Here is a 16,939-nt window from a genome sequence, read left to right as displayed (position 1 = left end):
ACGTTGGATAAGCAAAAATCTTGGATAATAAGGCGGGGAAAAAGAAAAAGCCTATTAAACATCAAATTATGTTACGATTTTACAAATTAAGCACCAAAACATGTTTTACAGCAAATAGACAGAAAAAACAGTTCAATACACAGTAACGTTATGTAGTAATTACTGTATTTACGAATTTAGTACCAAAACATCGCAGTGTACTGAAACTGCTGTGGATCTGGGCGGGAGGCAGACTGCATTGGATAATACAGAACGTTGGATGAGTGAAAGTTGGATAAGCGAGACTCTACTGTACTTCTAAATCTCATTGATTTCAACAGGGAGCTCAGCATGCATTTGGACTTTCAATCTTCCTTGGACATTCTTCCATAGAAGATAGGAGGACTTTTTCCTCCTGTAGAAATGTATAGGTTTGTACAGTATATTCCTTCCATTGAACGGAGTAAATCTTCCCTTTGATTGAATTGTGCCTGTGCTATGTATAGTCTTCTGATGAAATGAACCTGAGCTATAGCTAGATAGGTTGTTTTGTTGTGTTCAATTTTTAATTTTATGTCCCTCCCATGCCTCATCACCCCAAAAACCTAATAAAAAGTATATTGGCTTATCCAGGTTTTTATATATATAAAAGGAAACATTTTACAAAAGAAAACATTTTTGAATGTTATATAAACAATTAAATCTGAGCAGTCATCTTGACAGATTTCATTCTGGATTTGAATGAAGAAAGGATAAAACCCTGGCTTTTCTTTTGCTCCTAGGCTTCATTGGTGTAAGTTGCAAGCTCCCCCTTCCCCCTTTCACCTTTTTAACAGCTTAGTTCTCAACAAAATTTCCTGGAAATAAGTTCTGCCAGTATCAGAGGAATTTACTTTTAAGCAAGCATGCTTAGCGACTGTATCAGAACCTGTAATTCCGACGAATTTGGGGTTTAATTAAAGAAAGTATTTCTGCCTACCGGTTCTTTTCTGCCTGTCTGTTTCCTTTGTCTTTCTCTGCTTTGAAAGGTGTGTGGGTGAGAAAATGTTTTCTTTTGTAGAGGCAAATCTCAATTTAGTACTTAACGTTGTTCCTATTTATTAGTTGTTATTGCTGCTATTTATGTGAGGGCTGCATGGAGCTGTGTGATCTTTTAGCCGCCATCCCTATTAAGCGGGGCTGTGCAGCTTGTGAGAGATCAGGACAGGTAGAAAGCACAGCAGGCGTTTGATTTGAGCCAGTTACTCATTTGCCGAGTGTTTGTGTTTATGCAAAGGGGCCTCTTCCTGCATATTTAATCTAGAGTAAGGCAGTGGCTTTTGTTGTGTTTAGACCACATACCTTCAGTCCTTCCTTACGGTACTGCAGCCAATGTAAAGGCAGAGAAAGTCAGGATAGTTAGAAGTCTAGGTGTGGTGCTTTGAGAACTCTCAACTTTTCCTCACTTGGTTGGGAATTATTGCTGCAGCTCAAAGCCTTTCCACCTCTTCATTGATGGGTAAGTATATGCTATTAAATATCATTATCCTTTTTTTGGTGCTTCTTTGTAAATGTTAAGGTTTGCTTTTCCATGCGATTTCTTGATACTTCTAAGGAGTTTGTTGTAACCATGAGAATTGTTAATCCAGGTGTTTCTGTCGTGCCCCAGTTTTTCTCATACTAATGCATAACAGCAGCTTCTTTTTGGAGCAGTGATGGGTTCTGCTAGCTTCTTAGACATTCTGGTTTGTAGTGGAGAGAAAATGTAGAATTGTTTTGTAGAGCTTTAAAATAATATGCCACATATCATTGATGTTTTGGAGGGGGGGGGGGTATAAAGCACCTGGATCCCACTGTATCCTCAGCTCGGGTCATTGCTGAAATGTTTGTCTTATAATAAGGAGAGGTATTTTTCAAATGTGGAAACGTCTCTTCATTGGTATTAATAGCTCAGTGGCGATGTTAGCTGTGATGCAGCGAGGAATGGAGATATAGAGTAGGAAACCTGATAATCCAGGAGAAGAGTGGGATGAAGGAAGATGACAGTCCTCCTGGATCTCTCTCTGAGAGGCAGAGTTTAAATCGCAGGCATTTTAAACAACCATATCTAATACTTTTCATTGAGTCATATTTGTTGTTTCATATTCTCTCATCAGGTTTCTCACTACAGTTTCAGATTGAATATACTTCTTATATATTTTTAAATCCAGTGCCTGAATTATACAGACACAGCCTGCATGAGATTCATTGCTTGCCTGTAAAAAAGAATCTCGGCTTCCTTTTGAAACTCAAAGGAGGAGAGAATGATCTTTACTTCTTCTTTTTTTAAAAAGAGGGGAAAACCCTAGTATTTATTTACTGCTGAGAAGGGCAAAGTATTATGCATTGGGGAGGGAAGAAAAGCATATTGCATACAAGGGCCAGAAGTAGTTTAGGTTACCAATTAACTATTTCCTTCATTTGAGTAACTCCTCTCAAACAGAAGAGTGTGCTATTCCACCACATGTTGGCAATGTGTGGCTCTGAATAAAATTTCACCAACCTTATTAAAATGTGTGGGGACTTTTAGTCTCCTTGGGTGGAAATCAACACACAAATTCAGAAGCGTTTTATTAACAATACGCTTGCTTAATTTTTTTTAAAGCAACATTGCAAATAGCTTCTCTAATTGTAACCGTACTAGTTCTATAGTCTCCCTTTATGAGGAAAAAGCAGCTCAGTCAAAGCACCTTATGTGATTAGCGCTATTGTATTCTTAAATTTTGATTGATAGAGATAATAGTTTTCACTTAAAAATACAGACAGGTACTTTAACTTTCCATGACAATAGCTATTTGCATTTCTTTTATCTTTTTGTTTAACATTTGTGGGGGTTGGGACAGATTTGATTATTAACTCTTATTGCACACTGTGGGAAATGCTAAAACAAAGCTTTTGTTAGAGCTTCACAGGTACTACAGCAAATGTTGTTTTTATTGTTTCAATATTTAAAGGTGGTTCAAGGATACCCCAAAAATATTTTTACATGACCATGGCCAAGGGTACTGCTTTGTTACAAGCTCAGAGAATTGCGGCACCCCCTCCTCCCCCAACATGGTTGGACTTTTGTGTTGTTTCTTGTCTGGAAGGAGGAAAGCTTTTCCCTGACAGAGCGAAGGGGATTGGAAAGCTCTGCAGCACATTTCCCCATGCCTCCCATGAAAGAGAGAGTGAAACTGTTAAGTTCACAGGAACCCAAAAGTGGCTGGAAAGGGGGGGGGGGGGGGAGAGGCGGGGACTTTGGCTGCCAAATACCTATGCCATGGTTCATTGGTGGGCTGGAAAAATGTATATTGTGTCCAAATCTCAGAGCCAGTTAGACTGTTTATGCGAAAAACAAATTTCGACACATATCAGCAAATGCATACACAGAAAGAGATATCAGATTGTGCCTCTGAACCACAGTAATCATGTTCATTTCAGTTTTTAAAGGCTTAAACTGAAATGTGGAGTGTGCCAAAAGGAAGTAAAATACTTTCACTCCTTTACTTTAAAGCACGGCAACTTCAGTGGCTGCTATACGGCCGATGCTGAGCAGAGAGATAGAAACTTCCATGTTATTGTTTTGTATTTAAAAGTCAGGGTTTTTAAAATAAAGATTTTAATGCACACAGTTGCAAAATGGTTGGAGACGATATTGTCTAGTAGAAAGCTACAAGATAAAAAAAATGCATAAGAGGACTCGATCGCTTGGCTTCTTTAGCACTGTCAGATGGCAAGTGCATCATCTGATTTGATATTTTAGAGGTTCGAGGCTCCTAGAGAATGTATCATGTTCTTAAGAATACTGTGAAAGTGAGCTCTGATTTGATAATATTAATTCATATGAAGCAAATAACTAGTCCATCAGGAAAGGATGAATGTCTCTTAAGGGTATTTCGAATTTTGTATTGTAAGCAAGACATCTTTAATGTGTGTGTGAATGTTAACCATACTGATAATACTTGAAGCACATGTTAAAATTAATTAGCTGACATATTACTGTTTGTGATACGGAATATTATTGTTTTACATTATCACAGGAATAAGAAAACTCAATGCCCGTTTACTTGGAGCCAAGATCTTATGTTTGCAGTGGGACTTAAACCTCTAGTTGGTATACTTAGGATTGCATTCTTAATTAGGTTCCAATCCTAAACAGATTGATGAGGTAGGAAGTCCTGTTAATACAGTGTGTCTTAATTTGTAGTAGAAAATATAGAGTGGCGATTGCCATTATTATTACTTAATTTGAAACGTACATTCCTACCTACCTTGCCATATGTTCGGAATAGCCACAACAACAACAACAACAACAATCTTATAATTTGCATTTTAAAGTAATTTTGTCAATAAGATGTTTATGTGTTCTTAATTATGCTTATGTCATTGTATTTATACTTATGTATTGTTGTCTGCATGTGGCACTTGGGAGTGCTTCTGTGAGCCACCCCGAGTCCCTTTTGGAAGATAGTGGCAGGGTACAAATAAAGATTATTCTTTGTACCCTCCCACCATCTTTCAAAAGGGACTCGGGGCAGCTCACAGAAGCACTCCCAATTGTCACATGCAGACAACAATACATAAATACAATGACATAAGTATAATCAACAGCATATAAACATTTTATTAATAAAATTATAGAAAATTGCAAATTATAAAATTCCTAAAACACAGTGGAACCTGCGACCAGCTAAAAAGATAGAGGGAAGAATTTTATCATTGACTTCAGTAGGAGGAGAACTGCTCCTGTTTGTTGTGTTTCTACTTCCAATTTGTACAACTCTGAAATGCTGGTCCACATAATCTACCTTCTCCTGTTTTCATGGGCTTTTTAATTTTTAAGGTTGATAAATGATAAGGGACTCCAACTGTATTATGTGCTGTATTTCTACCTAATATCCTTGAAATGATTTATCTTTGAATCTGTATACGTATAACATACAGTTTCAGCACAAATAGTGTTTTAAGAAATATGTACGAATAATACTGAAGTTCTTGTTTGCCACAAAGAGATATCTGGACCTCACCATTCGGCACCTAGTTCACCACTAAATCACTGGAGTTAGCCAGGGACATGTTCTTGTAATCAAAAGTATTCCACTTCAGAACACAAGAGTTTCTAATTTAGCTGCAGTGAATAAAACTATTAATAGATGTGTACTTCATGAATATGCCAATAATCCACTACCCATAGCAGTCCCTTCACAAACTACATTGGAACCTCTCCCATAATTGTGGAGTTTGGATGAAATTAGACTGAAAAGGAAGCAACTTGGAACTGTTATTTGCTTGAAGCTTTTGCAACAAGCTCTCAAACTTATTTTTTAAATGAGGAATTTTAACCCTATGCTGCTGACATTTTTTAAAAAATGCAGGGGACATTAGTTAAGTTGTATGACTGTGGCGTTTCAAAATCTTAATGAGCAGAAGCTATATTTTTAAGTGGGCCATCATATCTATATGATTTTATGTCACTTTGTCTGTCTTCTGATTCTGTGTGTTTGTGTGCTCTCTGTGCATATATATCACAACAGTAGTTCTAGTTATTGTTAACTTTACGTGTACCTCACCTATCTCTTAAACTGAGTCTCATGATGACTTAAAAATTAAAATGGGCACAATGGCAAAGCACAGGTTGTGCTAACCTTATTTTGAATCCCAAATATTGAATTTCCAAATGTGCTTGCAGTTTTTGGCATATATGAGGGGCTGCTGATAAGTCTTTGGCTTTGTGTTCTTGTTTTATTTCTACGGTAACGAATGGTAACGAATGTTACATCACATAAAAGCCTTATGTGTTTCATATATTTTATCAAAATTTTGTGTTCGTAGCTTATGGCAACAGTGATCTAGGCAGAGGAAAACAAAATGGCGGAGTCTAAGGTGATATTCACAGCAAATAAGAGCAGAGGAGTGATAACATTCTTGTTTCTGCAAGGAAAGTTCGTGAAGGATATTCATGGGGATATGTCGCAGACATTGGGGGATCAATGCCCTTCCTATCCTACAGTTAAGAACTGGGTTGCCAAATTTAAAATGGCTCACTTCAGCACGATGAGGAAGGTCCTGGATGAGTGAGAGTGGTTGTTGTTCCTGAGATCATCGATTGGAGAGGTGATGGAATTGTGATGGAATACTTCTCAAAGATCTAGTATTGGGTTTTGTTGTTTTTAATGCAGAGGACTTAAAAAGTGCCCTATAGATATGATGAAATGGAAATAAGAAATATTGTGTAAGTACTGCATTCAGTAATCCTTCTGAAGTGGAACCTCATCTACCAGTGGAAGAGAGTCTACTGTGCCCCCATCTGCTCTTTTGACTTGAATTATCTGCAACATTTGCTGGGTTATTCCTGAAATCAGTATTGCTTGTCAAAAGGTCAATAATTTGGTATAGCTAGTATATTGGATGTAAGAAATTTAGGAAGCAATCATACCAGATTACTTGTGGTGAAATATGGCAAAAGTATTGTTAGATGTCTTGTTGATGAAAGTGATTTAAACTCTGTTGGGCTTTATACCTTCTACTGGAGAAAAAATGATCCTATTCCAATTTTTATTATCATTTTTATTATTAATCTCCTACTTGAGCTCTCTAAAAAGAGATCCAAAGTGACTGGAGGGGGAAAAATAGGCATGCTAGAAGGCATATCTGAATTTTTCACCATGGCAGTGCATTTGGGATCTGAGGAGGCTAAGGATGTGCTTTTCTATCTACTGTCACTCCCCCTTTTGCTGATATATGAAAGGAAGCTATGGCTGTGGTGCCTGGCTGGAGTTTTGAGATTTGGCTTTTCCTTACTAAGGTTGGACCTTTGCAGATTGCCTTAGAATCGAATTTGTAATTTGTCCTGTGGCTGGAAGGATGTATTCTTATGATAATGGATTATAGCTTTAGCAGGATCTTCAATACTTTGATTATAGTCTATGGGCTTTTAATAGTTTGATTCTTGAAGTTGATGCAAATCAACCATTTCCCCCACTTCTACCATAAATTTGTCATAATTACATGAACAGATTACAAGAAAGGAAAATGGCAGATTATTGTATTCTTTAGAGGGTTACATACTTTTTTTTACATAATGCTGTTTATATTGTTAAAATATGGGTATTCTTCATTTGTATAGACACATTTCCCCACTTTTTATGCAGTCATTAATTTTTTACAACTGAGTATATACTTGGAAAAATGAATATCCTGAGAACACACATATATGTATTTGGTGCATGCCTGAGAGGAGGTGGATATCTGGACACAATAAACATTTTTGTTGACATGCTTAGATCATTTTATCTAAAATTATCCTTTTTGTGTAAAGAACAACAAGAATGATAATGATGGTGGCAATAAAAGTACGCTTCAAAGAATTAGAATCAATACAAGGATAAACATAAATGTTGAACTGAAACCTACCCAATCTCTGAGAACAAAGGGTTCTGAGTAACATATTATTCAAAGTCAAAATAAATGGATAGACATCAAGATTAGGAAAGTTTGTGCTAGAGAACAAAGTGGGTCTCATCTTTAGAGTTTTTCTTTGCACCCAAAGCCTTACATTTTGTTTGTTGAACCGAGTTCCACAATGGCTGGTACTGATAACTGGCAGTCTTGTGACTTGATTGTTTTTATTAACTTGCTCTGAAAGTCATTCACCATTAAACGCAATTGGGTTCATGTGTTGTTTTATTTACAGTTGCCCTTGTTAAAATGGTGCCAGTGAAAATATCTCCAATGTTGTTTCTAGCTCTGATGAGCCAGTCACACTGTGGTATTCATTTTGTCTCCAGGGTAAGAAGATTGATCTTTTTGGTTGGCTGTAGTTGAAGATTGCTTAACAGAAGCCACAAAAAAGGTAAATAAAAATTCATACTTGTTCTTGATGTTCATGTGGATTGAAGCAAATGCATGAATTCAGTATAATATCTTGATGGCCTGTTTATCCATAATTATTCCTTACAATGTTGAAAGTTATACTCTATCTTGTAAAGCTGCTGCTTCTCAGGCTATCTATCATGGAGGACCAGCAGTTATTTCTCCCAGTGTGACAAAGTCTGACAACTTATTCATACACATTGGTACATCTGTTCCTTTCTTTCCATGAAACTCTCCAGGGACTGGCAGCCACTGACTCAAGTACTGATGCTATGTTCAGGGATCTACACTTTGAGGTGAACTGGTTTTAAGTGCCTCAAGTTTGTGAACTCAGATCTTGAAGCACAAGGCTGATTTAATCAAAATTATATAATTCTGCTATGAGTTATTAAATGATAGTTCTTGTACTGTGGAATTATGTACATACCTGCACCAAAATAGATTCATCTATGGTCATAGGAGCTCATCCCTGTCCAGTGTGTTTAGGATTGTAATCCTCCATCACAATCCTATGCATGTATGCTCACTAATTTATTTATTTATTTATTTGATGCACTTATTAACCGCCATTCTCAGCCCATAAGGGCGACTCATGGCGGTGTACAGTACACATAAAAGACAATTACAAAAAAGCCAGTTTCAACAACATATAAACTATACAACAATTACAGACTACACTAAACATCCGCTTCGTCTCTTAGTGGAATCATAGCCAGTCTCATATTCCTTGTTCCATTCCAGTTCTCATTACCGTATTGTTTAGCACTTAATTAAATGCCCTCTCGAACAGCCATGTCTTAAGGCTTTTTCGAAAGGACATGAGGGAAGGCGCCTGTCTGATGAATTTAGAAGAATTTAGAATTTAGAATTTAGAAGCATGTTATTTGCTAGGTATGGTAAGAAATTGACCAAACAAGGAATTCCAGACTTACTTGCCTAGATTCCCTTTGCTTCAGACTCAGATTTCATCTCAAGCTTTTGTTGAGGCTACTTGGATCATGTCGAGTATAGATGAGGATCTGTCTCCCTGGAGTTTCATTCTTAAATAAAGACAGCTTATTGATTCAAATGGAATTTAAGACACATAAATTTAGTCAAAAGCCTCCTCAACATAATGTAAATCTGATTGAAATCAAGGGTATTTAACTTGAATTATTATACTTAGGATCATGTTCTGATCTGGTAAGCTGTTGTCTTGTATGATGTCAGAATATTTAAATCTTGGATTTGTACCAAAATTTAAATTCTGTTTGATATCACCAGTTCTGAGTAAATGCAAGCTAATACGTGACGTAGAATTATACTGGCTCATACCATTGATCCATTTTGCTCAGTTCTGTTTATTCTGATTAGTAGTAGCAACTCTCCTGGGATTCAAACAGGAATGTAGAGCGTGTCCTCTGTCACTGAGCCACTGCACAGTTGGGTGCAGTTTGCTACGTGATTATATTCTGCTGCCCCATGCTCCTTTCTATGCGCTATACTTTGGTTGTTTATTGAGGGCAACAGTTCACTTTTAATCCAAACATCCCTGTAACAAATATTTGGCATTTCTAATTATGAGTATGCTTTGGGATTTCCTTAACTTAGTAGCAAAACACACAGTGTACTGCTGGTTGGAACTGGACAGTGTTCTAGAATGTGTGTCCAAAAGTAAATGCTTCGTTGTTTGGTCCTGGAGATGTGTATTCTGTTGAGGTAGATGCTGACTTGTTAAAATACTGGGATTTTCTAAAACTTCTATATTTCTGGAATGTGAACTCTTAATTTTGTAATTTGATCTAATGGAGTATGGGCATCCCCTTCTTTCTTCACCTATAATACTTCAACATGGGGTAGGCAATATGTGCTACCTCCACTTTTCTTTGTGATCTTCCAGGTCTCCACTTATGAAATTAATACTGTGCCACCAGAGTTTGCCAAAACATTTGGTGGCACACTTATGATTGCAAGAGAAAATTGAATGTTTGTTTGGGAACCACATGCCATGTTTGCAGACCTTGTATTAGAGCAAAATTGCATTCCAAATCCATTTCTGTTTCAAAAGGTGCAGGTCTTTTCCTTCAAGAAAACTGGGCCTGTTTTTGTTAACAATATCAAGGGGTGGTGTCCAAATGCTTGAGGAAGGTTCTGAATCATCTCCTTGGCCTGAGAAGTTACCCACTATTGCTTTAAAGTGAATTATTCTGATATGTGCATTCTTGTTACATGTACCTAGGCTTGATTTTTTTCTCTGCTTTATGTAAATCATGTCATCCAAAGTTTTTTTTTTCTAATTGTTTTCTGAATCCAAGTGACTACTCCCTGGTTGTGGACGTTCCTTGCTACCAAGGAAAATTAAACTAGGTGTGAAAGTGGCACTTCTTTATGGACTGTATTTAACCTTATTTAATATTTCCTTGATATAGAATTCTTGCTTGCCATCACCCCATTCAGCACATTCTATACATTCAGTGAATTATCATGTTAAGACTGCCATGTGTACATTACACTAACATGTTCAGAATTTGAAAATTCACTGCACAATAATAAAGGAAGATGGTCTACTGTAGTTCTTAAATATATAAAATAGCAATGTGTCAGTCAAATAAGTAAAACTGGCAGGTAAATCCTACTTCCTGACACACTGATGTCTTGTGGAGATAGGGTATTTCTTGAATATTAATTCTGTACTGATCTAATGCCAAGTGTTGTTAATTCTAAGTTGCTCCCAGGCAGCTGTAAAAGAAAAGGGATGACGGTTCTGGGAAAAACAAAACAAAACAAAACTCATTGTGTCATCTTTTCTAGGGGCAACTGGTTCCCATACTATTAATTTTGTAGAAATCCTGAGTACATGAGAAATAACTATGTGTATTATGTAATAACATTTATTTCTATGTACACACTAACAATGTTCTTAAAAGTGTAAAGGGGAGTAAGACAGTTGTCTTGTCACACACAAAAATGCCATAATTCTTTGTAGTGAAGGTGCCATCACTCCAAAGCTGTCTTTCTTATAGACATCCACATTGTTTGGGGGTATCCATAAATGACTTAGTCCTGAACTGTTTAAGGTTGTAAAGATTAAAACTTCCATTTTAGATTAGGCTCAACAGACAGTGTAGATGGCAAAGTACTAGCATAATATGATTATATCTCTCTATATAAATGTTCAGCTCCTATGTTCTGGATTAAATTATTTTCAACCTGTTTAGAAAGGCATGTCTGTGTAAAACAAATTACAGTTATCCAGGTGGCAGGCTACCTTAATATGAATAGCTGCTGTAAAGCTTTCTCTTCCAAGGAAAAACTAAGCTGATAAAAGTCACTGTAAATATCAAATGATGATGATGGTTCAATGTAGGCCCTATTGTATTGTCTGGGAGACCTCCAAACAGTTGTCTTCTCCTCCAGAAGGCTTAAGCCTCACTAAACCAGGCAGACGAACCACCTGCTTGCTTGTATAAGACTGTATGTATTATTTCTAGATAATATTACATGGTATAGTATTTATAGCCTGGTCTGGCTAATCAGCCATGTTTTTCTTACCTGCTTATGTTTAATTTCCCATCACGATTGGACTGAGAACAAAACATGTCTACTCTACTTCAATAAAATACATACATGTGCAGATGCAATATAGTAATTTGCATTTTGGCTGGAAATTTACCGACCCACTTTCATCCTGTTGAGAATGGAAAGCACCAAGACAATAAGCTCATAGGTGTAGGAGTCCGTAATGGAAATGGTGACAGAACTCTAATTGGAGTGGTGCCATTGAAATAAGAAAGGTTAAGGGCTTGGTTGATTGAGATCAAGCTCAATTGCTTTGATTGCTTAATTTCAGGTGAATCCTGTCTTGTCTGCTACTGATCAAAATGTTCATTGCAGTAACAAGCTTGTACTTTTAATTCTTACAAGACCATTTGTGTAGTCCTCAGCTTGTGTTTTTAATTTAGGAGATGCTGTCCTAAACTTTCTCAGTACAAAAAGGAAAAATGATCTTCCTGGCAGTATGAAGAAAAGAGATTACTTATGATGATTTTTTTCAATATTTGTTTAATACACATTGTCTTACTCTTCTGAAATGTATAGCTGGTAGCAGTCTCACATACCTATGATATGATCCACTCTTGCTTCACTTTAACAATTCTGTAGTTTAATGTTATTTCCAGCCGAGTAGAACCATTGAATCAGAGATTTCCCAACTGTGTGTCATTGCAATGTGCAGGCATGTTGCGCATATGTAATGAGAGACCTCTAAGTCTATGTGAAATAAGCAATAATTAATATATTTTAAATATATAAATGAAAAGGTTTTCATGAGATGTGTTATATCCCAATACATTTTGTTATTACAATTTATTATTTGCCCATATTTCTTATGGCTTAACTCCTGGTTTGCTAACAAAACTGAATTACTATGTTGTGAAATAGTGTGTGTCTGAAAAGTGTGTCACCAATGTGGACATTTTGGAAAGTTCTTCCCTAAAGAATGACATCAAATACTCATTGGTTTAGTGGATTTGCTGTAGTTTGATAAAAATTGGATTTAAGTTTAGGTCCCCAATGACAACATTTAACACAAGGTAAGGTTCTATCAAGTCAAATAATGTTAAACAATTTTAAGCCTTACTCATATCAGTTTTTTTTTGTTGTGTCAGGAGAGACTTGAGAATCTGCAAGTCACTTCTGGTGTGAGAGAATTGGCCATCTGCAAGGACGTTGCCCAGGGGACGCCCGGATGATTTGATGTTTGAATTGAAACATTGAATTGAAAATTGAAACAAACACGTGGAACTTACTTTGATGTGAATAATCCATCCAAAAGAAAACAATTCCAAATTGTGCAGATTTCAACTGAAGTATTAAGTTGCTTAGCTCACTCATATCAGTGTGAGAGAGCTAAGCAACTGAATACTTCAGTTGAAATCTACAGAATTTGGAATTGTTTTCTTTTGGATGGATTATTCGCATCGAAGTAAGTTCCACATGTTTGTTTCAATTTTATACTTTACATCAAAATGCATACTGTATATGTCTATGTCTGGAAGAGGGATCCATCCAGCACAAAGGAAATGGCAAGAGGCAGAGATCAGACACTCCCAGCGCTATTATCCCTTCTTTGCCCAAATTAGAGAAAGTTCAAATGATTTTACAGTGATGCTCTATTAAAAATGGCTATCACAGTTACTCTCCAGAGAAAGGTATTAAAAATGGCTGCCCTCATTTCACCCCACATTTTTTTAGTTTGCCTCTATTGCTGCTGAATACCACTTCAGATAAAAAAGGGGGGGAAGAAGGGGGGGCTGCCTTTCTTTCTCTGGTTTGAGTAAGGGAGGGATAATATGGTGGAAGTTTCTTGTTACTATGTCCCTAAAAGAAGCAGATTGCGGTCCTTGGTATTACCCCCCCCCCACACACACACACATACCTTTTCATACCACATTCTAATTCTTTTTCTTTGTTTTTATTCTTTTCTCAATATTTTTGCATAAATGTAGACATGTTAAGATCAGCAATGTGACCCCCCCCCCCAATTGTAACCCATCAAATAAACAGATCATTTCCTTCTCCTTAGCTCTTCCTATGTACTTGGTATGCATTTTTAAAAGGAGAGGAAAACTGTGTCTGTTATTTCTCCCTAAGTTTTTATCCTTGATTTGCCACAGCAAAATTCATAATTTTGTCCCCAAAACCTGCCCTTGGCTAATAAATGAGGTCGACTTTACATGAGTATATATGGTAATGAAGCTGCTATATGCACTGCCACTTTCCTTCAAAATAGGATTCTACATTAAAATATTGAGTTTCTGTTAAAACAAAACAAAACAAAACGTGAACACAATATTCTTACAGAAAGATGTTTAACAATAATATTCGTTTCTTACCTGGAATCATTTGTTTAAATATGAATAAAGACATTTTAATTCAATCAAACACATTCAATGCATGGTCTTTGCCCACTGAAAAACAGAAAGAAATACAGAAATAAGCAAACTTGTACATTATTGATAACAAAAGATATATGACAGCTCTTCAGATGGTAGAGATAGGAACCTTTAGAGAAATTTTTAATGGGTGAAAAATCACACAAAAGAGATTTTGTGGAATTATGCAGTTTTAATTTTCTAATTATAATGCTTGCCATGTCTAAGAAAGGATGAAATATTGATAACAAACAGTGTTGGTCCTGAGCATGGATCTTGGTAAACAACACATAAATTTGTGGCTATAAATGCAATTAGTGTACAAAAATGCTCCTTTTAACTCAACATTTTTATTAATGGGAAATTGCATGAAGACCAAAAAAAATTATTTTCTCCATCATTTTTAAAAAAAATGCTATATTAGCTGCCTTTGAAATGGATAGTCAATTAAGTCATCAGTTAGGGTCTGGGATAACTACAAGATGTCTTGGAAAAGTATGAGATAGAACAAGTTCCATGTATAGATCAGCCCAGAGTTTTCCAAACATTTCATGTTGGTGACACACTTTTTAGACATGAAGCATTTTGTAACACAATATTTTTACTAGCAAATAAAGGAGTTAATCCATTCCCTTATAAGAGGTAGCGACACATTAATGGTAATAAAAAAGTGTTGTCGTTCTTTATTCATTCGGCTCCCTTTTGGCTGTCACCACCCCCAGCTCCTTCAAGGTCACTGCTTTAAATATCCTGATCTCATGAAAACATTTCATTTATATATTTTAAAATTATGTGATTTATTCCTTATTTCACATAGAATCTGAGTTGTGTTTTTATGTTCACGTAACACACCTACACACTGCAATTGACGCAGTTTGGAAAGCTCTGGTTTAGCCTATAGGTACAGAAATAAGAACGAAACTGGATGAAGCATTATTTTCCATATACAGTACCTGCAGTATCATATTGGAATAAAGCATCATAAACTTCCTTCGTCAACTTATATATTTTAACAATTGTTTGTATGTGATTAGTTGAAGACAAGATTAAATTGCAACACAACATTTCTAGGTTTTTTCTCTTTTTAATAGAAATAAAAATAATAAAAATTATTATTCATGATTGATGTATTATTTATAAGCCAACCCAAATATAAGCCAGGGCACATAATTTTACCACAGCAAACTGGGAAAACTTATTGACTCGAGTATAAACCTAGGGTGGGAAATGCAGCAGCTACTGGTAAATTTCAAAAGCAAAATCAATACCAACAAAATTACATTAATTGAGGCATACAGCTTCTCTCCTCTCCTCTTGGTACAGCAACTCAGATGAGTTGCAGTGCCAAAGTAGGAGCCGCGTACCTCCCTGTGTGTTTCTGTGCTAAAAGGGAAGGAGGCACGCAGTTTGTAGAAACCGTGCAAAGGGTTTCTTTCAGTCCCACGCCAAGATCTTCACTCAATTATAAGCCAAGAGGACCTTTTCCAGCATGAAATATGTGCCGAAAAACCAGACTTATACTCAAGTATATACAGTATGTTAAAAATTTAAAAGGACTACAGTAATTTGATGTGTTTAAATTAACTGGAAAACAGCATTTGTAGAGTCTTTCTTAAAACCAGAGCTTTGGATTAATTTGTGAAAAATGAACATAATATCTATAATTCCTATAATTTCATTAATATGCTACTAATTTGTAATATTTTACAAACAATGGTAAGATATTATTTTCAATTAATGTTTTCTGACTCTTATCCAAATAATCCACAAGGTTTACAGAAAGTATTGAGAATGTCTACAAATTGTGAAGGAGTGGTGTGACAGTCCAGTTGAATTTCTGAACGCTTGATAACATTGAGAGAAATCTAGTGGAATTTATGTGGCTGATTTTATGTTGCAAGATGGGCCACAAAATCTGTTGTCAGCCTGCAGTGAATTGAAGAAATCATAGCTGTTAAACAAGTAGTATTTCAACACGTATTATGTTTCAATCTACCCAGAAAATGTGTTAAGTGTGGAAGATTGCATTTCAAGTTCCTTGATTTACTACTGAACGGTTGGACTCTTCACATTTATATGATCTAGGTGATATCATTTGGCAACTTCGTCATTTTCACTAGCACTCTTATATATGTGCATATTTGTTTCCTAGGGCTGGGAAAAGTAAGTGTTCCATATTGTTTTGATATTTCTGGCTAGAAGAAGTTGCATAATAATAATAATAATAATAATAATAATAATAAGAAGAAGAAGAAGAAGAAGAAGAAGAAGTATTAATTTGAAATGCATAGCGGCAGAAGCTATGCTACAATTGTCAATTTTGAGGGTTAGGCAGTTGCTATCCCTCAGCTCAAAGACTATATATTCTTATCACTAAAGGCTGAACATTTAAACAATTTAGATCACTTAATAAGGAGTCTACTATGGATGAAACTGCAACTTTTTTTATAAAGCAATTGGGTCAGGAAGATTTAGAAATCAGATTAATTTGAAAACTATTTGTACAAATCTCATTAATATGAGCCACTAGAATGCAGCTTCAAAGACTTGATTTGCCTGAAGAGTTCTCTATAGGCTATTATCTGCTCAAGTTAATCATCTCAGGAGAGCATAATTCTTATATTTACTTTTGGCCCATTTTATTTTTTCCCATGTCATCCTTAACCTTTCTGTACATTAAATACAGCACATCTCTATGTATATTATATTGCCACAGGCGTGGTAGCATGGGAACAAGAGGACTATAATTTTAGACCTTTTTGTCATTGTTTAGAGAATATTTTCTCAACTGTAAAAGTTACTCTGAGTCATGTTTGGTGAGGGTGCGTTTAGACAGTGATTACACTGGCCAACACACATTTCTGGGTATATTGGACCTCCTGATTCCAAAAATGGCACCAGAACACATCCCATCTACCAGTCACCATGTGCTTGTCCATAAGAACTATGATAACCATGTCTAAGAAACTATAGCTGATGCTATCTTCAGTGCAATTTTTTGAGCCAAGCACACAAAACAGCCTTGGGAACAGGCCTGGAAACCAAGACACCAATAAATTTGTTTGTGTTTGGACTGTGTTATCATTCTGCAGCACATGTGAAACATGGTCCACCAAAGTCAGACCGTTTTCTCATGTTGAACATGATTTTGTGCATTTAATAGTTTCATTACAAGA

General features: G+C 36.1%; 1 protein-coding gene across 10 annotated transcripts in view; it reads left to right on the top strand.

The window, feature by feature from the left end:
• FOXP1 (forkhead box P1) overlaps window positions 1-16,939 on the top strand; it is a 612,918-nt gene that overhangs the window by 266,965 nt on the left and 329,014 nt on the right. For 8 of the 10 annotated variants that reach the window (XM_067463468.1, XM_060766355.2, XM_060766354.2 and 5 more), the window contains one exon: window positions 7,767-7,831. The exons of 1 other annotated variant lie outside the window; for it this stretch is intronic. The gene's annotated coding sequence lies outside the window, so the exon portion shown is untranslated. Of the gene's footprint in view, window positions 1-1,185; window positions 1,478-7,766; window positions 7,832-16,939 lie in introns of those variants that run through there. One more of the 10 variants, XM_060766358.2, reaches the window with a different exon arrangement.

Source organism: Anolis sagrei, chromosome 2, assembly GCF_037176765.1.
Source record: "Anolis sagrei isolate rAnoSag1 chromosome 2, rAnoSag1.mat, whole genome shotgun sequence".
NCBI lineage: Eukaryota > Metazoa > Chordata > Lepidosauria > Squamata > Dactyloidae > Anolis > Anolis sagrei.
Note: the sequence above shows the minus strand (reverse complement) of the source record. Positions and strands in the feature narration are given on the sequence as shown.